The sequence below is a fragment of the Dama dama genome, chromosome 15 (assembly GCF_033118175.1).
Source record: "Dama dama isolate Ldn47 chromosome 15, ASM3311817v1, whole genome shotgun sequence".
Lineage (NCBI taxonomy): Eukaryota > Metazoa > Chordata > Mammalia > Artiodactyla > Cervidae > Dama > Dama dama.
The window spans coordinates 56,865,021-56,888,581 of record NC_083695.1 but is presented as its reverse complement, the minus strand read 5'-3'; the positions used below and the strand labels follow the sequence as shown (position 1 = coordinate 56,888,581).

Sequence of the window (23,561 nt, the reverse complement as noted above, 5' to 3'; positions counted from 1 at the left end):
ATCTTTTTCATTGATTGGAAAACTTGATGCTTTTCCCATCTTGATTTATAGATTTAATGTCCAAATCAAATTTCCTAGGATTTGTGGTGGAAATTGACAAGCTGATTCTGAAATTCATGTGTAAATGCAAAGGACCTAGAATAATGAAAACAACTTGGAAAAAGAATGAAGTTGAAGAGCTAATATTACATGATTTCAAAACTATCATAAAACCGCAGTAACCAAAACAGTGTGACACAGGCATGAAAACAGAAAGCTTGTCAACAAAACTAAATAGAAAAAGGTCCACACATATATATAGACAATTGATTTTTGACAAGAATTCAAAAGCACTTTGAGTGTAGAAAAGATCATCTTTTCAACAAGTAGTGCTGGATCTGTTGGATGTCTATACACTAAGAAGAAGAAAACTCTGATCTGTATCTCAAAACATGTAAAAAAAGTAACTCAAAGTGGGTTATAGAACTACATATAAAACCTAAAATTATAAAAAAAAAATTTAAAAGAAAATATAAGGAAAATATTTGTGGCCTGAAATTTTTGCAGTTGCTCAGTTGTGCCCAACTCTTTGAGACCCCATGGATTGCAGTACTCCAGGCTTCCCTGTCCTTCATCATCTCCCAGAGCTTGCTCAAACTCATGTCCATTGAGTCAGTGAGCCATCCAAACATCCTGTCATCCCCTTCTCCTCCTGCCTTCAATCTTTCCAAATATCAGGGTCTTTTCTAATGAGTCAGCTCTTTGCATCAGGTGGCCAAAGTATTGGAGCTTCAGCTTCAGTATCAGTCCTTCCAAAGAATATTCAGGACTGACTTCCTTTACGATTGACTGGTTTGATCTGCTTACTGTCCAAGGGACTCTCAAGAGTCTTCTCCAACACCACAGTTCAAAAGCATCAATTCTTTACCATTCAGCCTTCTTTATGGTCCAACTCTCACATCCATACATGACTATTGGAAAAACTATAGCTTTGACAAGATGGACCTTTATTGGCAAAGTAATATCTCTGCTTTTTAATACTGTCTAGTATTAAACTAGGTTTAATAGTTTAATAAAAACTCTGTCTAGGTTTTTCATAGCTTTTCTTCCTAGGAGCAAGCATCTTTTAATTTCATGGCTGCAGCCACCATCTGCAGTGATTTTGGAGCCCAAGAAAATAAAGTCTGTCACTGTTTCCATCGTTTCCCCATCTGTTTGCCAGGAAGTGATGGGACCGGATACCATGATCTTCATTATTTGAATGTAGAGTTTTAAGCCAGCTTTTTTACTCTCTTTCGCTTTCATCAAGAGGCTTTTTAGTTCCTCTTCACTTTCTGCCATAAGGATGGCGTCATCTGCCTATCTGAGGTTATTGATATTTCTCCCAGCCATCTTGATTCCAGCTTGTGCTTCATCCAGCCCACCATTTCACGTGATGTACTCTGCATATGAGTTAAATAAGCAAGGTAACAATATGCAGCATTGATGTACTCCTTTCCCAGTTTGGAAACAGTCCATTGTTCCATGTCCAGTTCTAACTGTTGCTTCTTGACCTGCCTACAGGTTTCTCAGGAGGCAGGCAAGGTGGTCTGGTATGAGAATTTTCCACAGTTTATTGTGATCCACATAGTCAAAGGCTTTAGCATAGTCAATGAAGCAGAAGTAGATGTTTTTCTGGAATTCTCTTGCTTTTTCTGTGATCCAACGGATGTTGGCCATTTGATCTCTGGTTCCTCTGCTTTACTAAATCCAGCTTAAACATCTGGAAGTTCTTAATTCACATACTGCTGAAGCCTAGCTTGGAGAATTTTGAGCATTAATTTGCTAGCATGGGAAATGAGTACAATTATGTGGTAGTTTGAACATTCTTTGGCATTGCCCTTCTTTGAGACTGGAATGAAAACTGACCTTTTCCTGTCTGTGGCCACTGCTGAGCTTTCCAAATTTGCTGGCATATTGAGTGTAGCACTTTCACAGCATCATCTTTTAGGATTTGAAGTAGCTCAGCTAGAATTCCATCACCTCCACTAGCTTTGTTCATAGTGATGCTTCCTAAGGCCCACTTGACTTTGCATTCCAAGATGTCTGGCTCTAGGTGGGTGATCACACCATCATCATTATCTGGGTCATTAAGATCTTTCTTGTATAGTTCTTCTGTGTATTCTTTCCACCTCTTCTTAATATCTTCTGCTTCTGTTAGATCTATACCATTTCTGTCCTGTATTGTGCCCATCTTTGCATGAAATGTTCTTTGCCTGAAATTGGGCCAAGATTTCTTAGATATGGGCTTCCCTGGTGGCTCAGACAGTAAAGAATATGCCTGCAGTGTAGGAGACCCAGGTTCAATCCTTGGGTCGGAAAGATCCCTGAAGAAGGGAATAATCACTCCATTATTCTTGCCTGGAGAATCCCATGGACAGAGGATTCTGGCAGACTGCAGTCCACGGGTTCACAGAGAGTCAGACATGACCGAGCAACTAACGTACTTACTTAAATATAAGCATAATCCATAAAAGAACTAGTTAGTGAATGGGACTTGAGCTCAGCAAATGATCCTAACCACCCTTGTCCTTCCTAATCCTTATGAGGCAGATCAACTTGAACTCAAGGTTCATTCAACATTCTTGTTTCAGTTCAGTTCAGTCTCTCAGTCATGTGCGACTCTTTGCGACCCCTGAGCCACAGCCCGCCAGGCCTCCCTGTTGTCCATCACCAACTCCCGGAGTCCACCCAAACCCATGTCCATTGAGTCGATGATGCCATCCAACCATCTCATCCTCTGTCGTCCCCTTCTCCTCCTGCCCTCAATCTTTCCCAGCATCAGGGTCTTTTCAAATGAGTCAGCTCTTCGCATCAGGTGGCCAAAGTATTGGAGTTTCAGCTTCACCATCAGTCCTTCCAACGAACACCCAGGACTGATCTCCTTTAAGGATGGACTGGTTGGATCTCCTTGCAGTCCAAGGGACTCTCAAGAGTCTTCTCCAACACCACAGCTCAAAAGCATCAATTCTTCGGTGCTCAGCTTTCTTTACAGTCCAACTCTCACATCCATACATGACCACTGGAGAGAAACTGAAATTTGACTTATATTGCCTGAATCCTTTTTCTTTGAAATATAGCTGGCATGCCTAACTTTTGTATAGCATTGTTAAAGTTACAGATGGACTTTCTATATATCATCTAATTATATAGCAACTTTTATAAAAGGGATACTCTTATTATGCACTTCTTACACATGACTAAACTGAGACTCAAAGATTCAATTACTTACCCAGAGTTCCATTGCTAGAAAGTGGCAGGACCAGACTCTAACAAGTTCCTTGATCTTGGAATCTGCTTGTTGTTCGAAAACTGTCTCATTTCGCCTCTCTATACAGAATGGGAAGTTGGTCTATGATTTTTAAAAGAAGAGCCAGTTCTTGCTAAAAGAGAAGATTAATAACAACATCAGCTCTCTCAAGGCACCAGGATATTACTTAGTGAACTAGATATCTACCCTTTATCTTTCTTTCAAGCCTATCATGGCTGCCATCCATTTTTGTAAGTGTAGCTAATGAGAGAAGATGCATGACCAACTGCCCTTTCTATCTTGTATAGAAATAAATTTACCTTAGCCTTTAATGACACTTTGCCACTCTGTATTCATGTTGCCGTAAATTAATATAATTCCCAAAGTGACTACCAAATGCCCATGGTGTAACCTCTTCACCCAGTAGGATCTGACCGAATATTCCTCTGATGTTGTCTAAATAGATGACTCACTTCAGGGAGCCTCCCTTTGAATTCAGTGCTCTTGGCATTTGCCCCAGTTCTGTAATAGCCACATACCCCTGGGGCAAAGTAATGGATCTCTGGCAATCTGGCTGTCCCCTTTATTTCTCTTTCACGTTTGTTTACACATCTGTGACTGTCCTCTGAGAATGGTACAAAGTATAAAGGATAATATCCACCCACTATCCTCTCTAAGGGTCAAAACCACATGAGCGGTCTTATCAGTCTCAGTCAGATTATTCTTCAACTGTGCTTTTAGACATGGTTAAGCCATTTGAAAGCCGAAGGAGAGTGTTATTAACAGAGTCAAATTTAGATCAGTATACATATTGCAAAAGACAATATTTGAGAAATGTAGATAAATAGAAAGTGAGCCTTTCATATTACATCTGTGTGTGTATGTGTGTGCGTGCACACACGCACACACCCGGTCATGTCTGACTCTTTGCAACCTTTTGGAAGTGGGATCACATTTTATAAAGCTATCCAAAGAAATGCAAAGCCATATTTTCTTATTAGTAATAGTCCTAGTCCTTTCCCTTGCAAAACAAATTTAGTATCATACTTGTATGGCATCTGGAGAAACAGAAGTGGAGCAAGAGGTTGGAAAATTATGATTGGAAGTAAAATACTTGACTTCAAGTGTTCCATATACATGTTTTGTCCAGCTCAAGCAATGGTTTTTGTTCTTTTTCATTTGCATTATTTCTGCCTGTAAACCTCTCTTCTTTTCCTATTGTTGAGGGTGTTTTTAATCTTTATAACAATTCTTGCAGAAGCAAAGAGTTGGTTTCTTTCCTCTTCTAGTACAGGCCAACATAGTTAAAGAGAGAAAGAGAGATAGAGCTAGGTGTGTCTACCTTGCCTCTGCCACTTGTTAATTGTTTGATTTACTTAACCACACTGAAGTTCAAGTATTTCATATATAAAATGAGATCATAATACACAGGTCATTGTTAGAACCAAATGAGTTACTGTAAAATATGTAAAATGGCAGACATATAGAAGACATCCAATAAGCATCATTTTTAACATTCCCCTTAATAAATTTAAGAATATGACTAATTTCTCTCTGTTCTATACCTTTATTGATGTACATATCTTTATTTGGATCAAATAGCAAATAAATTCTTATTTGGCCATCAGAAATTTAATAGAAATAGCATAACCTCCAAATCACTTCTGATGATTATGGTACTCTACTTTGGAACTTGAAGTAAGATGTGATTCTCAGTTCAGTTTCTGTACCTTTTAACTTAAGATGGGTCATGTAGACAAAATTTCTTATTTTAAGAGAAAGAATAGTTCATAGATAAATATTTAAATATTGGTTATTGGAAAGAGATCCACAATTTTTCACACTTTCAGTAGAGACAGGTATGGATTGTCCCTAATGGTTCCCAGATGGTTTTTCTGGTTCCAAAATGTCATGAAGAGTCAGCTACCTTGTCAAAGAAATACAGCCTTATCCCCACAGTGCCATACCCTAACTCCACTTCATCCTAGCAGAACTTTTGGATCCTAACAGATTAATAGAAGAAAGGCAAACCCAGCAAGTCCACAGGGCCAATAACCTGGACATTTAATTAATGTGTAATGTGATGGTAAAGATTTGTCAGACACATCTAAATTCCAGCCCTTGCTAACTGTGTAGGTTGTGATAAAAACCAAACAAACTTCTTTCTTTGTAATAGGAGTCTCTTCAATTTTTGTTGTTGTTGGTATCGTAAAATGGGAATAATAACGATAACTGTGTGGAGTACCAGGTACATACAGATAGATAGATGTTCAGTCAGTATTCAGTACCATTATTATTAATCTAAAAGAGACCATTCCCTCTTTACATTTAATCCTATTACAGTCTTATGCCAGCTTCCCTGGTGGCTCAGAAGGTAAAGATTCTGCCTGTAATGCAGGAGACCTGGGTTCGATCCCTGAGTCGGGAAGATCCTCTGGAGAAGGAAATAGCAACCCACTCCAGTATTCTTGCCTGGAAAATCCCACAGATGGAGAAGCCTGGTGGGGGCTATAGTCCATGGGGGTCTCAAAGAGTTGGACACAGCTGAGCGACTAACACTTTCACAGTCTTATAAAATCGAAAAATACAAAAACAAAACAGGCATATGGATTCTCATATCAGTTCGTTCCACCCATTCTAAGTTTCCTTAAATTTAAATGGTCTTTATTTGATATCTTTCTGAAGACCCCCTTCCCCTGCACCACCATTACCCAGAGGGATCCTCCCACATGTAAGAAAGTTGTATGGCTACTGCTTACAGATGAGTTTGAACCCTAGCTCCTTCTCTTACTGACTTTGTGCTTGGGGCACAAATACCTGTCTGAGATATTGTGATAATTGAGTTAATATATGTGAAACACCTAGAAGAGTGCCAGAAAAGTACTGTAATGTGTATTCTGTAAGCTTTAACTATGATTGGAAATAACACAATGTATTCATTTTTTTCTCTTCTGAAAGCATCTGTTTATTTTGGGGTCCTAACCTTCTATTGTGATGATTTTTTACCCTGATCTCCTTTTTTTCTTTTTTCCCCAATACTAAAAGAAGAAGGGCAAAGTATTATTTATTTACAGCATACCAGTCCCATGTATTGTCAATATAGTTGTCCTGTGTTGCAGTATTGAAGGGACTTATCATTATACGTGAGTCCCTCCCTGGACTTCTTCATTATTCTCATGAGGGTTCCTTAAAGCAGGGCTTTTGTGAAAGACCAAAGGTACTCCAATTTTGACATGGCTATGACTTTCAACCTGGATTGTAATTCACAAATATTTCTCTGTATTCACATTAAACTGTCATCTTCTTGAGGTCAAAGGACCATATTCTACCTTTACTGTATCTTTAGCACCTAATGCATACACAGAAATGCTCAGGAAACTGCTGCATAACTGAATGAATGAATGGAGTCACATTTGAAGTATAGTATGCTAGCCCTCTGTTCAGCAACAGAGTAAACTTCCAAATAAGTTTTGAGATAATCCTGAAGCTTTTAACTTTTGGAGGAAACTCTCGTGCATTCTGTTTGGGGACTTTCTACCTCTCTAGCATCACCATTCCTGCCACAGTTCATTGTCTATGCCCCCAACATAGTTCATCTTTTCCTGTCTCAGTGCTCTCCCCTCACTGCCCTTTCTTTATGGAATGTCTCCTTGTCTACTTATCTGAATCTCAACTCACATCTCATGTAAACATTTCCTTCTCTATTCTGTGTGTGTGTCATTTCACCTTCCCCTGACCTACAATTGCAGCTGTTGTCTAAACGAATAGCTGTCACTTAGTATGTACTGTTGAGTATTTTTAGTTATAATTTTTCAAGAAAAATACTTAACCAGATTTTAAATCCCTTGAAAGCAGTGACCTTACACTTTTATGCCTAGCATTGCACCTCCCACATGGTGCAATAATAAATCAATAAGTGTTACTAGGGTGACTTGGTCTATACCATCTTAAACAAATAGCAATGAAAAATAAACACAACAGAATGAAAACATAGTTTATGGGTAAATAGGGAGATTCTGTGTGCTGAAACACATCAGGACAAAGATCTAAGTTGCAGGTAGGATTTCAGCTTCATTCGTTCCTTTTGATTCTATGCTTTATTTTTATTTTTTGTTTGATTCAAGCTTTGGGGCAAGGGTAGTGGGATAACAGCATTTAACTTTAAGTCTAGTTGCATGTGCTAACAAATAAAAACTCTACTGCAGAATTGTTTATTTTACAATGAAACATTTCAAAACAAAACATGAGACAACTAATGCCTCTCTGCCATCTGTTCTGAAGAAGTGTGGGGAAGGCGTAGACGGGGGTGAAGTGTTATGTGCACAGTTCCCGCCTCCTCTTCATACCTTTCAGGAACATGGTGCTAATGACTGTGGCACGGATATTACCCAGATTTACAGTGTGTGGCAATGTATTTGAGCATCCTGATTATCACAATATACGGAGCTACCAAATCCAAAGCAATGTAAAGTATTGTAAATGAGCAGGATGCTGGATGGTCATATAAGTTCTTGTTCATATTTTATTTTATTATTTTTAAGTATTTATTTGGCTGTGCTTGGTTTTCATTGCAGCATGTGGGATCTAGTTCCTTGACCAGGGATCATACCCAGGTCCCCTGCATTGGAAGTGCAGAATCTTAACCCCTGCACCACCAGGGAAGTCCAATTGTTTATATTTTAAATCCTGATAAGTGAGTCTCAAATGAAGATGAAGGGAAAAGCGTTACCAACCATTGCTCCAAATCTCAGAGCAGCCACGACGACAGCTGATCTCATGACAAGGACCAAGGTTGTCTTTGACACTAAGCACTTCTTCTGCCCCAGTGGCCAAGAGCATCTGGTGCCATGCATTTTCCTTACTCTGCATTTATGCATTAAAATTTTTTTTTTTTATCTATTCATTGTCTGAATGTTACCACCTGGGTAATGTGTCAGCGTTGTATGGAACTAGATCAGCAGCTTCCTTCATTCATCACCTTATTAACATTTGCCTTTGATTATATATCCTCCAAGGAAAGAATAATGTTCCATTTGTTTTAGGATCTGACAGAACACTTTATGACTGGTGCAGGCTGCCCCAAGTCATCAGCTAGGCATAGAGCCATCTCCTCCAATGAGCCTCTACCTCAGTCCAATTTGGCACGCTGCCTTTCTTACGGCCTGCATCTGATAGACTCACTGCTCATGTGTTTCGTGAAACTAATTTAACACTACCTAGACTTTTATTCTTTCCACTAGTATCAAGCTCTCTTTCTTCCCATTCCTGGATTATTTCCTTCATTCCTGTGATAAACTTCCAGGTTTTTTTGCCCAGTTTGGAGACTTCTATCTCCATTTTCCATCCATTCATCCATTCATTCAGCTCTCCATCAACTTACTATAGATTGCTTTATTGTGTGCCAAGCACAATTACATGTATTGGGTGAATGAGAGTAGGTTCTTGCGCTCACAGACCTTCAATTCCAGTGGAGGGGGTCAGAAAGTGAACAAACAAATAGACAAACACATATGTGCCAGGTGGCAATAAGAGTTATGGCATGAAATAAAAGAGGGTAAAGGAGAAGGTGGGTGGGCAAAGCAGGAGGTGGGGTGTTAAGGCAAGACCTTGCATGACAGATGAGAAAACAGACACAGGTAATTGGCCTGAGGTCACACGTTTAGTGAATGGTCAAGCCAGATTCAAAACCAGGCCATCTGACTCAAGAGCCCATGCTCTTTGCCATGGTGCCAAGCCGTGTTCTTGATCCTGCATTGTCCTATAATGGATAACTGAGAGTATTTCCAGGGGAAGTCTCCATACCTGCTGTGTGCAGCATTGTAATGCCAGCAGGAGTTCACAATACAGGAACCCAAGGGCTTGAGGAGAATGTGCAAAATCAATGCACTGCCCAGTTGACTGAAAAGAGACTAAGCAACAAATAATGTTTAACAGATAAATACCAAGATTGCCGGTACAGTCAATTCATTCCTTTCACTCAATCAGTAGGTTTTGTCACCATTTACATAGAAGTCTCAGTTTGAAATTGTTACATCTGACTTAAATCTATTATAATTAAAAGCCATGCTAATTTCAGGAGACTCTTAAATCCATAGTCTCAGTATCACACGCCTTGTTCAATAAAGCAACTCTCTCAATCAATGTTCCTTCAGATGTGGTAAATACTAAGTAATTAACCTTAACAAAGTCAGTCTTTGTCTGTTTCCAAGAAATTAGTTTCTAAAGAAGTGTTAAGAGTACTGCTTGCTCCACATGTCTATTAATAATACTTCTGGGTCCAAATAATTAGAGCATGTCCTCATGACATAAGAGACCTGGAAAACGCTGACAGGTTGCATGTCAGCTTGTGTGTAGTGTTAATGTGAGCTCAAGTCCAGTCTAATCATGCCACCTTCTTAAAACTCAGGTCATCAGAAAAAAAAGAAATTATATTTACATAAAATAGTATAGAAGTATGAAAAGAATAAAATGTCTTACCTTAGAATTGATATTCAGTCATTCTGGATTTATCACCAAGGTTCCTGGCATTTTGAAAAGTATTCCTTTTATAAAAATCTATCCAATTGGGAAACCAGCCATGACAGAAGAAAACAGAACTGATTCCTTTCTTTGCCTTTTTTATCTTATTTTTTGTTGTATTTCTATCAAGTGTTTCACTTAAGGAAAGCTAAATTATGAAATAGGAACACTTTCAAATCAAACATCAGCTATATGTCCTGACATTTAGTCACAATTAGTAAACAGAACACCCTGATGAAGCTTAAATTAGTTAATCCTCAGACTTTCCAGATATCTGGAAGAAAGTATAGGGAAACAGCACACTTCCACAGCAGATGTTCCATTAAAGGAAATCCAGGCCATCAGAAAACTGCATTTCCAAATCCTTGAAAGAAATACTGAAAAGGCCGTATATATTTTTAGTGATTTGCTATGTGCCATAGATAGGTTTTGAAATGCTAACTGTCTGAAGTAAAATTATGTACCTCTTGGAAACTACTTTTTTCTTCTAGGCTTCTAATTCATATGCCCCATCCTTCAACATAAGACAGTTTTAAAATCATGAGTGTATTGAATAAGACAGTGTTAGCAGGAAGCAAGATTAGATATCAGGGAATATGTACGTGCATGCTAAGTCACTTCAGTCATGTTCGACTCTTTGCAATACTATGAACTGTAGCCCACCAGGCTCCTCTGTCCATGGGATCCTCCAGGCAAGAATACTGGAGTGGGTTGCCTTGCTCTCCTCCAGGGGATCTTCCCAACCCAGGGATCAAACATGCATCTCTTATGTCAGCTATATGTATACACATATCTCCTCCTCTTCAGCCTCCCTCCTATCACCCCATCCCACCCCTCTAGGTCATTACAGAGCACCAAGCTGAGCTCCCTGTGCTATAGAGCGGCTTCCCAGTAGCTATCTCTTTTACACATGGTCATGTATAAATGTCAGTGCTACTCTCCCAGTTCGTTCCACGCTCATCTTCAGCCCCTGTGTCCACATGTCCATCCTCTAGGTCAGTCTCTATTCCTGCCCTGCCAATAGCTTCATCAGTACCATTTTTCTAGATCTCATATATCTGCGTTACTATACACTGTTTGTCTTTCAGAGATCTTGGTTAGTCTCATGTGTAATGGGAGCAGAGGAGTATACATATAGTATCAGATACAATATGGATTAGAATGGAGAGTGATTGGTAGCAGAAGTTCTAATTAGGAGACTACTTAACAACTCCAAATGTGTGTGGACAGCACAGCCTCAGGAGATGGCAGCAAATATGGACCACTTTTTGAAGATGTAGGGACTGTCTGGAGAGTGTCTGAATGAGAAGCAAGACTGTATTACAATGACTTATTGTTAACACTTATGGAACCAGAAGTCATTAGGATCCTTAATCGCTGTTTGCTAGCTTGATTAAACGCTTTCTTTTTCTTCCAGGAGTAAATAAGACTAGCTTCTTTTTGTTCTAAGTGAGTAGGCCTTTTCACAGAAAGGACAGAATGTACAAAATCACAAGATTTGGGTAAAATACCATCAGCAATATTAATAATGCTTCCTGTCCATTTGAAACCCAGAAAAGGGAGTATCCTTAGAGGAAAAATGTTCAGTTATCTCTCCAGGTTAATAATATTGGCTCTGTATCTGTAAGTGCCTACTGTATAGGGCCTCCACCAGGCTCTTAGTAGACATTATCTCACTTAATTCTCCCCAAAATCCAGTGAGATAGGTTTAAATCACCATTTTACAACTGATAAAATAATGACCAAACGAAGATAAAATCACATCTCTAACTAGGACCAAGCCAGGACTTTCTCAGACTAAATCTGATGCTCCTTCTATTAAATGGCATGTGTGCAACAGAACAGAATCTCAAGGAAGGGTAAAACACTTTTTGAATTTAGAAAATAGGGAAATTTAATTTCTTTTCAAAAGGCATCTGAACATTTTAATAGGCTTTTCTCCCCCTTCTGATTGCTGCTACATCTTTAAAAAGACAAAAGAATAAGAAGGAACAGGAATTAAAGCTGGAAAATAAAGCTAGTGACTTGACCCCAGTCTTATTTTCCTCTGTTTGTCTCACCTCTCGCCCTACATGAAGAGGTCAGAGAGAGTTCTGGACATAGACCGGGGTCCTCAGGTCTTGAGAGAGTGAGTGACCCCACCACAGAGCAGTTGCGTGCATCCTCAGGCAATAGCCATATGACTCACCTCTCAAGCAGAATTCTTGTATTATGTTCCCTATTGACCATTGTCAGTTCTGGGCTTAGAGCTTTTAGAAGCAGCAGCTTGCTCTGGAGGAAGAGCTAGGAGACCTCCTTGAAATGCCATTTGCATACCAAAGGCACTATGTGTACTTAGATGGCTTGTCTGTGGCTGAGAGCAGGCGGCTCAAGTCCTACTCTGAGCCACATTCACCCTGCAATAGACTTTGGCAAACAATCTAAGGAATTGTCAGGCTTGCACAGAGTCCTGAGGAATCTGGGCCTCCCTAGCCCTGACACTGTTCCTCCAGGTCAGCCAATGGGGTATTTGAGCAACTCTGCTTAAGCTGGGACTCAGCCATCCATGATAAGCAAGAGAGTAGGAGAGAGTAAGCCCACCAGCCTCAAAGTCATTTAGAAAATTGCTTTTAAGAAAATGTCCATAGTGTACTTAAGAATACAGACCTTTCCATAAAGCTCCTTCTCTGGATCTCATAGATTATCTGCCTCAATGTGTCACTGCTAAAGATCTCCAGTACATTTGTAAAGACTCCTTAGCCCAGAAACATAAATACAGTATGTAGTTTATGTTTTGGTATATACACATATACCTGAGAGTGGTCAATAAGAACTATTAGATGGAGATATTTAACCAACTTTATATCTTGGTTAATCAAACTGCTTGATCAAGTCCGTGAAAATCCTGCTAATGGAAACAGTAGGGAGAGTGTAACGTTTGATTCTCAGGTTTCCCTCATGGCTCAGTGGTAAAGAGTCTACCTTCATTGCAGGAAATGCAGGAGACCCAGGTTTAATCCCCGGATCAGGAAGATCCCCTTGAAGAGGGCATGGAAACCCACTCCAGTATTCTTGCCTAGAGAATACATGGGTGGAGAAGCCTGGTGGGCTAGAGTCCATAGGATCGCAAAGGTTGGACATGACTGAAGTAACATAGCATGCATGCAAGTTTGAGTCTTTCCTTGAGTGAGAGTCTTTTGAGTTCTTCATTCAGGCGATTCAAGTTAGATTTTATAAACCTTTGATGAAACAAAAACCATCATTTTAGATGGCCCAAGTTGAGGACACACTGCTAGTTTCAGTAATGGCTGAAAAAAGTGTGCACAGACGTGGCACAGTATGATAGACTAACTGGGCATGCTATCTAAATTCCCCCAAAACTATTATCTAACTTCTGAGCGGGGAGGGAGTCTGCCCCATGTAGCATGTGGAACTTCCCCAACCAGGGATCAAACCCATGTCCCCTGCAGTTGAAGCATAGAGTCTTAACCATTAGACCACTGGGGAAGTCTTAATGTACCCTAATTTTTGTGTTGTATTATAGTGAGCAGTGTTAGATTGAGGTCTCAAATGTGCCACACACCAATTGAGTGACCAGGCAAAAGTCATTTTACCTCTGAATCTTTATTTCCTCAACTGTAAAACAGGATTAATTATGTATACCTACCAGGGTTGTTGCCAGAAGAAAATGAGGTAACTTGTAAAAGCATCTAGCATGTAGGAGAAATTCTGATGAATAAAAGAAATTCTGATGAATCATTAGCTTCATCAAGACAAAAAGATGGCTACCTACCTCTGCGTCTCTAGCAAGGAATTTTTTTAAAAATTCATTGTTTCCATTCTGAATTTACTGGTTGATTGCTGACCCTTGGCTTCATTTTATATGGATATTTTTGTGTATTTTTAAAATCCATGGATGTCCACGTCAGATCACTAACTCAAAAGAGGAAAGTGTAAGTAATTATACAACACGTGTATATAAAGTGATCAGAGATGTCAATACTGTCACATAAAACTGTATTCATTATCTTCATCTTAAAAAGAATTCATTTACAATACATAAAATTATGTGGGTAACAGAAAGAACAAAATCAGAGAGATTCCAGAGAAAATAACCAACTGAGGTCCTAATCTTGAAATTTCATGAAGTAGAAATGAAGAACATTTCTAATACACTTTCTTTTTTCCTGTTCTCCAGGATAGATATTGAAGTTATGACTGAAGTCCTCAGCATTGTCATAATAATGTAGACATTTAAAGGACTACAACTCATATTTTAGGAGCTGCCCTTTAAGTCACCTCGAGAAACAAGAGAATCATTTTATTCAGTACTGTTGGCACTTTGACCTTTGGGGAAACATGCTGTATTATGTTTCACGCTGTTACACTCTTTGTTAATTTGCCTGTCATATTAACATAATAGACTATTTACAGCTGTTCTAATGTAAAGTTTTACTAATAATAATTCACCATAAATGTGGACTCTAGTCATTTCAAAAAGAACTACCTCATTAATCAAAGGCTTTTAAATCTAAATTCCAACTTAAATATAGTATTTTATTCCAAGATTTTCTGCTTATAGAAACCATAGAAGAAGAAACACTTATTTAAAAGGTTTGGGAAATATCTTCTCAAATCACATGTTCAAATCCAAGTTTTAGACTATTAAACATTACTGCATTCTTTGGACCCTGTTGTTTTAAAGTCTTTGGAAATTTTAAAACACATACAATCTTGATTCAAAAAGTACAACTTCCCCCAGAAGAATTCAGCGGAAAATAAAAATAACCTAGCTAAGCTCCTACTCCCCTCTCTAAACATATCATAAAGCCTAGGAAGGCCAGATTCTCATCCTATATAATTCTGTGAGAATTCCCACAGGGAAATCTGTGAAAGAATTCAGAAACCTCCCTTGCGGAAATTCTCATAGAGCTATATAGGGTGAGAATATGGTTTATAAACAATAAACATAAAATTCTTTAAGTTGTGATCTTTGCCCTCAATTAGGCCCCAGATGTTAACTGGGATAAAATAATCTTGGGGCTTCAATACACTGTTTCCTGGGTTCCTAAGTATTCAGTTGGTCATTCAGCAACTATATTGCCAAATGGAGACATAAGGATATTTGTAAAATGAGCTCATTGTTTTTTTAATCCAGTTTTCAATAAGGTGGAAGCTAGGACACATAGGACAAATCACAATTTAGGCAGAAGAGGAATATTATTATATTTCGCATATGTAGGTTTCTTTACATTATAAAAATGGTGTAGACTTGTTAAACATTTGAAACATACAGGTAGGTATAAAGTTAAAAAATAAAGTTCTCAAAAAATTTTAATAGACCTTGCCAATTTAACATAATTTTCATGTTTCTCTTCTAAGAGCAAAGAGAAAAAATGAGGTCAGGTTATCAGGTGGCGACTGAATAATTTTGAAACCTTCACCTACTTAGAATTCATGTTTTCTCTAAGAGAAAGACAGTGGGAGTTTTTAATGTGCCTCAGTTCATAAGATAGAGCTGTTGTGATGCAAATACAGAAACAAGATGCAAGATCAGGGTTATGGATGGTCAGAAATAAGCTTTGCCATGCTAACCGTGGTCAGAACACTGAAGGTCTAAGGAGAGGAGGCAGGAGGAGTCCCACTAGTTAGGTTTACAGAATACAGAAGTCAGGTCAGAGAGAGGAGGGGAAAACTTGGAGGGCCAGAACTGCTGCCGTTGAAACCTTATTAATATATCTTCTTCTTCCACCTCTTCTTGACATTCAGACTAACCAATTCATGTGCATTCTTGTCTGGGAGCAAGAACAGATGACCTTTATGGAGAACACTGGGCTAACACGAATTGAGTGCTTACTCTGTGCCAGATTCTCTTCTAAGGTTTTGTATGAGTACATCTCATTTAACCCTAATGAAATTACAGCAACTCAATGAGACAAAGACTACCATTATCCCCATTTTACAGATAGTTAAACTGAGGCTTAGAAAGATCAAGTAACTAGTCAATCATATAACTAATAAATGTGTATGAAGTCAACTTTTATTCTTTTAGTATGTCTATAGGCACAGAAACCAGTATCATTGAATTCACCTTACTGATAGAGGTAGGGAAGGACCATTCAGAAAAGTACAGATCAATTCAGTCTAATAAGTGGCATGGTGGGTGTTTTGGATATGAAATCATCAGTCCAGCCAGTCCAGCCAAAATCTGTCCTTTGAATGTATAGATAACCTATGCTGTCTTGAATTCCAGTGCTTGCAAATGCCATATACCCTTTTTAAGCTTCGTAATGAGCTCTAGTTATTTCCAGCAGGGATGGTTTATTTGGAGAGAGGTAATAACTGATATCATTAACAAGCAAAGAGAAATAAATATTTTACCATCTCATAAAACTATCTCATATGGATTCACTTGCCCATATGCTCTTAAACTTTCACCCTGATCTTCAGTTGCCTTTCCAGCACCATGAAATATTTTTCTTCAAAGTTGGACCTTTTTACCATGTCCAGGGCATAATCTGCCTAATTGCTCACACATACTTCATAGTATGTGTGTGCTTTCCATTTGAATACTTTGGCTAAAGACAGCATTGAAAATTAGAGATTTTTGGTACCTTTGCAGTCTTCTTTCTGTCCACCTCTCCCAAAGTTCTAGCTACTCACAACTTGATTTTCTGCCTGCCCTTCTCAAAAGCATTCCTCCCTGCTCAAGATCAAACTTCAATTTATTCATTGCAGCAGATCTGAGAGGCACAGAAGCAATCTGGTGAGCTAATTACAATCCATTTAATAGATGAGTTTGGTTAACTAAATGAATCTCTAATGGGCAGGTTGATTGGAGGGGTCATTTCTGAGCAAGCGAGTCTTTTCAATACACAACTTCTAACCCCTACCCTATCTTTCATTAAAATAAGAGTTAACAAGGTCCAAAATGTTGCTAGTGACTGCATTTGACTGTAAACTTCAAGAGAGCCCTTCTGCTTTTTGTAATTTTCCTGTTCATACAGTAAGCAAAATGGACACATATATTTTAGGATTTCACATAAGAAGACATCATAGTCAAAGTTGAGGCTCTAAAATCATCTCAAACAGTAACTTTACTCTTCTCCAAGAATCTGATTAGCAGTATGTACACACTCACATACATGGATATAGCATCAAGATCCTATGATGTAAGCAGTTGTAGAGCAAAGAAAATAAGTGGAAACTATGCCCTGAATTAGCCTTTAAGTAACATCATCATCTTTTCCAGCTTTGGTTTCCTCATCTCTAAAAGTGTGCAGTTGAATTTCCTTATCTCTGATGTCCCTTCAGCTCTGAGAGTTTTTGACCACCGTTTTTACTTATGCTCTGGAAACACTTTTTATTACTCTCCTACAGCAGTTATGATACAGTCTCCCAAGACAAACTTAACAGAAGACCCAACTGTAAGCCTTCTGTAAATTTCTCCAAATGGATTCAGAATATTTGCTTCATGCTAAGCAGACATCAAAAAATAAACAGAACAAATAGACTCTTTACAATTTCTTTAAAGCGGAAGACATGAATAATAGAACCAGCCTCAATAAGAAAATGACATTATTTGTATTAACTTCTGCAGATAGAAAGTATTTTCTGTATCTTTAATTTTGGTATAGATGTGACTGTGAAGCTTGTTTTCCTTTGGTATGAAAAGTAAAATGAGAGGATCAGAATAAGGTCAGGATTCTCAGTGGCTTACCTAGTAAACTCAAATTATGAGTAGAAGATACTAACATGGGAAAACCTTATCACTGTCTGCAAAAGGAATAGAAAATACAGTGGGTCAGATCTGCCCAGATAAATTGTCTGAAATATATCAGTACATGAGAATTGGAGACAAAGCAAAAGGGTTGAGTCTGATTTGCCAACCAAAAAAAAAAAAGCAGAAAACCACTGAAGCACCAAAAGGAGCTATCTGAAAGAGGAAGGAAGAGGCCCTTAATGTTAAATGGAAAATATGGTCCCCATGGTTTCACCTCAGTGAGGCTTAGGAGTTTGGGCCATGCTACAAATAGAGCAGTGAACATTTGGTCAGCTGCTTGGAAGAAGACCGTAAATACAAAGCAGAGATGGTGTAAGATCAAGTCGATGTAAAATCAAGTCAGTGTAACACCAAGCAAGTGGAAATCTTTCAAAGTGAGCTCACTTTAAAGCAAGGAAGGGAACACACTGCCATTCACTGCTGTTTTCACAGTGCCAAAAATTTGTGTCGGTGCACAGATGCTTAATATTTGTAGAATTAGTGAAATACTATCAGGCAGTTTTGGAAATAGAGACCTAGTTTATATGTGAGAAGAACAGAAGAAAATACAGGTCAGCAAGAACTATTACCAGAACTGTAACATAAGATCTAGATTAATAAAGGGGAGTGGAGCAGAAGAAAATCAAGGAAAGAAAAAGACATTAACTGCCAGAGCAGAAGGATTTGGGGGCACAGTGTGTGGAAGCATGTCAGCAGGAACCACAGGCGATCTTGTCTTCAACCTTCACCATGGTACATTATGTGACCTCAGACAGAGGATCCGGCTTTATACTTTCTTCTTATTAACTGGAGTTGACATTTTCTCCCTCCTTGAAAGGGACCAAAAGATTCCTCAAACACCATAGAGAATGACTACTTCTCCTTTGGGACTGGACATTATCAACAGATCTGTGTCCAAAACATAGACGTTAAGTATTTCTGGTTTTTCTTGAGAATCAGTGCTAACGAAGAAAGTTTATTCAGTCGACAGATATATAGAGCACCCACTGTTTAGCAGATACCACTCTAAGCATGAGTAAAGATATTTTTATGTCAGGTAGTTCAGTTGTTTGAGGAATAATCCAGAGAGAGCAGTGGGAAAGCCACAGAATATTTAAAATTATTTTAATTAGTGAGAAATGTCTTGAGAGGGTTGTTCCCATACCGCCTTACCCCTCATTCATCTCTCTTCCCTGAACCACCTGATCTCAGGCCTCCTTGCCCCAAGGAAACTACCCTCCTCTAAGGTCATCCATGACTGTCCAATCCTTTCAATGTAGTTTGGGTCTTTCATCTTTTAATTTCTGTTGAGGCATTTGAAATTGTTGATCATTCTTCTTGATAAAACTCCCACCTTCCCTGGTCTTCTTATCAATGATGAATATATCCTAAAAATTTACAAAGTAAGCTTGGAGTCACAGAGATATGAGTGCAGATCTCATCTTTGTCATCTTGCAAACCTGAGCAAATTATTTAACCCAAATTAGTTTCTTCATGTGTAAAATGAGGTGCTTGCAGTTTCATTCAACCCTCTCCTTATGTTACTGTTGTAAGGATTTTGTCAAGGTAAAGCATCACACCAGGTACATACTAGAATGCTCAGATCAACAGGAGAGTTCTATTTAGGTTTCCCTGCCTCCACCTGCACTGTCTATCAGTCACTCAGTCATGTCAGACTCCTTGCAGCCCTATGGACTGTAGCCCACAAGGCTTCTCTACCCATGAAATTCTCCAGGCAGAACTACCAGAGTGGGTAGCCATTCCCCTCTCCGGGGGAGTCTTCCCAACCCAGGGATTGAACCCAGGTCTCCTGCATTGTAGGCAGATTCTTTACCCTCTGAGCCACCAGGAAAGCCTTAATAAATACTATTACTATCTTACTTCAGAGCCTCCTTATCTCTTCCCTAAATTATTTCAAAGGCCTTCTCACCAGACCTGCATCTTACACCTTTTGTTGACTCCATTATATTTCTCACTTGCAGACTTTGAAGTGTAAATCTGATCATACCACATTCCTTCTTCAAATTCGTCAGTGGAACCAAGTTCAAACTCAGCGTGATGTAACCGAGCTCATCTCTCCAGCATCATTAACCATAACAGGCTTCACTTGCACTGCCTACAGTTCCCAGAGCACTCGTGGGCTCACACACCTCTAGACCTTTGCACGTGACTTTTGCTCTACTTGGAAAAACTTTTCCCTCCTTTTCTTCCTGGATAACTTTTGTGTATTCTTCAAATTCAGCTCATCATTACCTCTTTTAAAAAATTTCCTAAGGCAGACAGATCTCCCTCAGATATGCTTCAATACTATCTAATGCATGCATTGTGTTTACCTATTAATTTTGCTTATTTGTTTTCCTAACTGGGTATATACTCCATGGGGCTTCCCCAATGGCTCAGCATGTAAAGAATCTGTAATGCCTGTAATGCAAGAGACACGGGAGACTCCAGTTCAGTCCCTGGGTTGGGAAGATACCCTGGAGGACAGTGTGGTTACTCAATTCCAATATTCTTGCCTGGAAAATCCCATGGGCAAAGGAGCCTGGCAGGCTATAGTCTAAAGGGTTGCAAAGAGTCGGTCATGACTGCATGCCTGAGCGACTAAGCACAGCACAGCACATGCACTCCATGAGGTGCTGTATCTGAGTCCCATTCTTTTCATAAGGCCTGGTACCTAGTGTAATCAATTTGTGTTTATTGACCTAATTATATAAACACTGACTTTTAGTGTTTTGGCAGGGACAGAAGTGGTTAAAAAAAAAAAAAAAAAAAAGGAAAGAAAGAAAGAAAACAGAACATGGACTTTGAGCCAGTATGGAGTATATATGTAAATATGAATCAAGCAGGAATAAGTGGGCAGATTTACAAAATCAGTGATGAAGGTGGTGTGAAACAAAATTAGAGTCCATCTAACAACAAACATGTATACAACGTGCATTTCCCCCATGGTCCGGTGAAGAAACAAATTCCACTTTTTCAAAAGCAAAGGAATGTATAGCAGTATATCTAAGTTCTAGAACATGGAGCAATGATTAAATGTTCATTTGTAAAATCTAAAAAAAAACTGAACTCATAGATACAGAGAACAGATTGGTGGTTGCCAGGGTGGGAAGTGGGTGCTGGGTGAAACGGGTAAAGGTGATCAAAAGGTACAGATTTCTAGTTATAAATAAGTCCTGGGGATAGAATGTACAGCATGGCGACTGTAGTTAACAACACTGAATTATATATTTGAAAGAAGCTAAAAGAGTAGATTTTAGAAGTTCTCATCATAAGAAAAAATTTGTAACTATGTGAGGTAATCAATGTTAACTAAATTTATTGTGGTTATTATCTCATAATTTTCACAGATACCAAATCACGATATCATACACCTAAAACTAATACAATGTTTTATACCAATTGTATCTCAATAAAACTGGGAAAATAAATTTTAAAAGAAAAAGGTCTTTGAATTTTTACTCCTATGCCCTTAAATTTGGCATAGAACCTTTCCTGTATCCACTGTTTTATGAATATAGCCATTTTATAGACCAAAAGTTGGCAAACTACAGCCCACGGGCCACATCCAGGCTGACTCTTCTTTTATAAATAAAGTCATATTGGAACACTGACACACTCATTCATTTATGTAATGTCAGCAACTGCCTTTCTGGTATAATGTCAAAGTTGAGTCCTTGCAACAGAGTTTGTATGGCACACGAGGCTTAAAATATTTACTATCTGTCCCTTTACAGAAAAAGCTTGCAGATCTTTGATATGGCAGTAGATATTAAGACAAATAAGTGAAGTCTGCTCTTTAGAGTGTAGAACCCAGAGCTGCTGAGCTGACAGACTTAAGGGTAATTTCTCTTAAAAAAATGTAATATAGAAAATTTTTTAAAACAAAAAGCCGTCCATTATCTAAAATGAATTTCAGCTCCACTGGTGATTTTTCAAACAACTAACAGTTCCATCAGTTTGGAAGCTTAATGTGAAAGGGCATTTCATATGCATGCATGCTAAGTTGCTTCAGTCGTCTCTGACTCTTTAAGACCCTATGGACTGCAGCCTGTCAGATTCCTCTGTCTGTGGGATTCTCCAGGCAAGAATACTGGAGTGGATTGCCATTTTCTTCTCCAGGGGATCTTCCCAACCCAGAGGTCAAAACTGGGTCTCTTCTGTCTACCTGCATTGGCAGGTGGGTTCTTTACTAGTAGCGCCACTCGGGAAGCCTTTATTTTATATACATAGTCAGTGCTTTATTTATCTCTGTTGATTTAACTAGTCCTTTGAATATCATAAGTGACATTCATGTTCAGGTGTAGGAGAGATGGCCTGCAATCTAGATCTGATTTCCTATAAGAAAGTGGAGAATGAGATACAAAATCACTATCTAAGTCAGAGACCCTAATGACTCATAGAATCTTTCTGGGCTCTATTTAAATCATTTGAAACTGAAATTAATGATTCATATATGTGATGGGGCTTACAGAAGTAAGAACAGAATTGTGATTCATCTAATACTAGTACATGAACTTTGTTCCTGTGGCACAGGGTGGAAAATGCATCTCTAATGCTTTGAGATGTGTATTCGAGCATGTTCTTTTTCATGATTTTGGCTCCCAAATGGAAAATAAGGCTAATTAAATTACTTCCTTAATCACATTACTTTGAAAATTTTCACAAACAACACCTGAAACTGGGAAGTCATCCCTGATCCCACTGATTGGAAAGGGTGACCTCAGTGTACATTCAAAAAATAACTGAATGACATTGTGTATAGACTCTTGTTTGTTCTTATCCATATCATATGTGTAAAAATTTTACTTGTAGGCAGTTTCTTGAACAGTTGAACAATTTAGTATAAAGTAACATTTTTGTAAATAGAATTGTATTTTACTTATTTAAATTGTATATTCAGAATGGGTCTCCACTAAGGTTTTTTCTCCTCAACACATCATTAAAACACACATATATACCTGTGCACACATACACACACACACACACACAATTAAAACAAATCTCACCTCTCATAAAGAAATATAACTGACTAATGAGCCAACTCATATCCTTTTTGGGACAAAAAAAGTTATAAAAACAATTATTGAACAATAAACTAAAAATAATTTTCTAAATAAGAAATTTACATTATTTAAAACACCAGATTGAAAATTCAATATTATTAAAGGGAGAAGTTTCATCTCACTGCATAGTGCTTACAGATTAAAGAGAAAGAAATGGAAAAGAAAAACTTTCACATCTAATTGAACAATTCTTTTCCCCATAGAGTCACCACGATTACCTTTTTAAGATATATTTTGGCCACTTTCCAGACATCCTTAAATGAAGTGTTGAAGGTATAGTTTAAACACATTTAACAATTGCATTTATGTGATACGTGTAATATCTCTTCAACAGCTTGCTTTTTCTTTCATCTTATATCAGTATACTGCTAGCACTGGAAGTGGGGAGTGGAGGTAAAGGCAAGTACATAAAAAATTCAGCATAACAGTAGAGAGAACAGAAGGGTCAAAGTTCATACTAATAGTGATTTCCTTAGATGGAAGCATTTCATGCTGTGTGTCAACCAAGTCTGCAAGTCAGGTCACCAATGTCATTTGTGTTTTGCCCACAAAAAAACAGATTTCCCTGTATTACAGAGTCAGTACTAAAACCGAAATCAGAGTGCTCTAATAATGACTTTCAAAGAAGGGACATGGCTGTATTTTTTTTCCTGTATTTTATTTTTAATTTGAGTATAACTGCTTTACAATATTGTATTAGTTTCTGCTGTACAATAGCATAAATCAGCTATATGTATACATAGGTATGGCTGTCCTCTATATTTTTATTTATTTATTTATTTATTTTTGGCTGTCCTCTTTAACCCCAATAATTTTGATACCCTTGTTTAGGCCTGTGGCCATAGCAGAGCGGTGGTAGGCACCATGAAGACAAAAACTGTGTATTTGCATTTTGCTCTTAGTACTTAATAAATATTTGCTGACCTACTAGAGAAGTTAAAAGTTGGCTTTTTTCATTTGTTTACAC

General features: G+C 38.3%; 1 protein-coding gene and 1 long non-coding RNA gene across 3 annotated transcripts in view; one reads left to right on the top strand and one right to left on the bottom strand.

Annotated features, from left to right (window-relative positions):
* LOC133070218 (uncharacterized) overlaps window positions 1-12,062 on the bottom strand; it is a 34,331-nt gene extending 22,269 nt beyond the window's left edge. Inside the window, exons 1-2 of the long non-coding RNA XR_009696104.1 lie at window positions 11,976-12,062; window positions 3,251-3,401 (exon numbers count right to left, since the gene is read on the bottom strand). This is a non-coding gene — a long non-coding RNA (uncharacterized LOC133070218). The remainder of the gene's footprint in view (window positions 1-3,250; window positions 3,402-11,975) is intronic.
* Window positions 1-23,561, top strand: part of RNLS (renalase, FAD dependent amine oxidase) — a 267,915-nt gene that overhangs the window by 143,424 nt on the left and 100,930 nt on the right. The window lies entirely within an intron of this gene.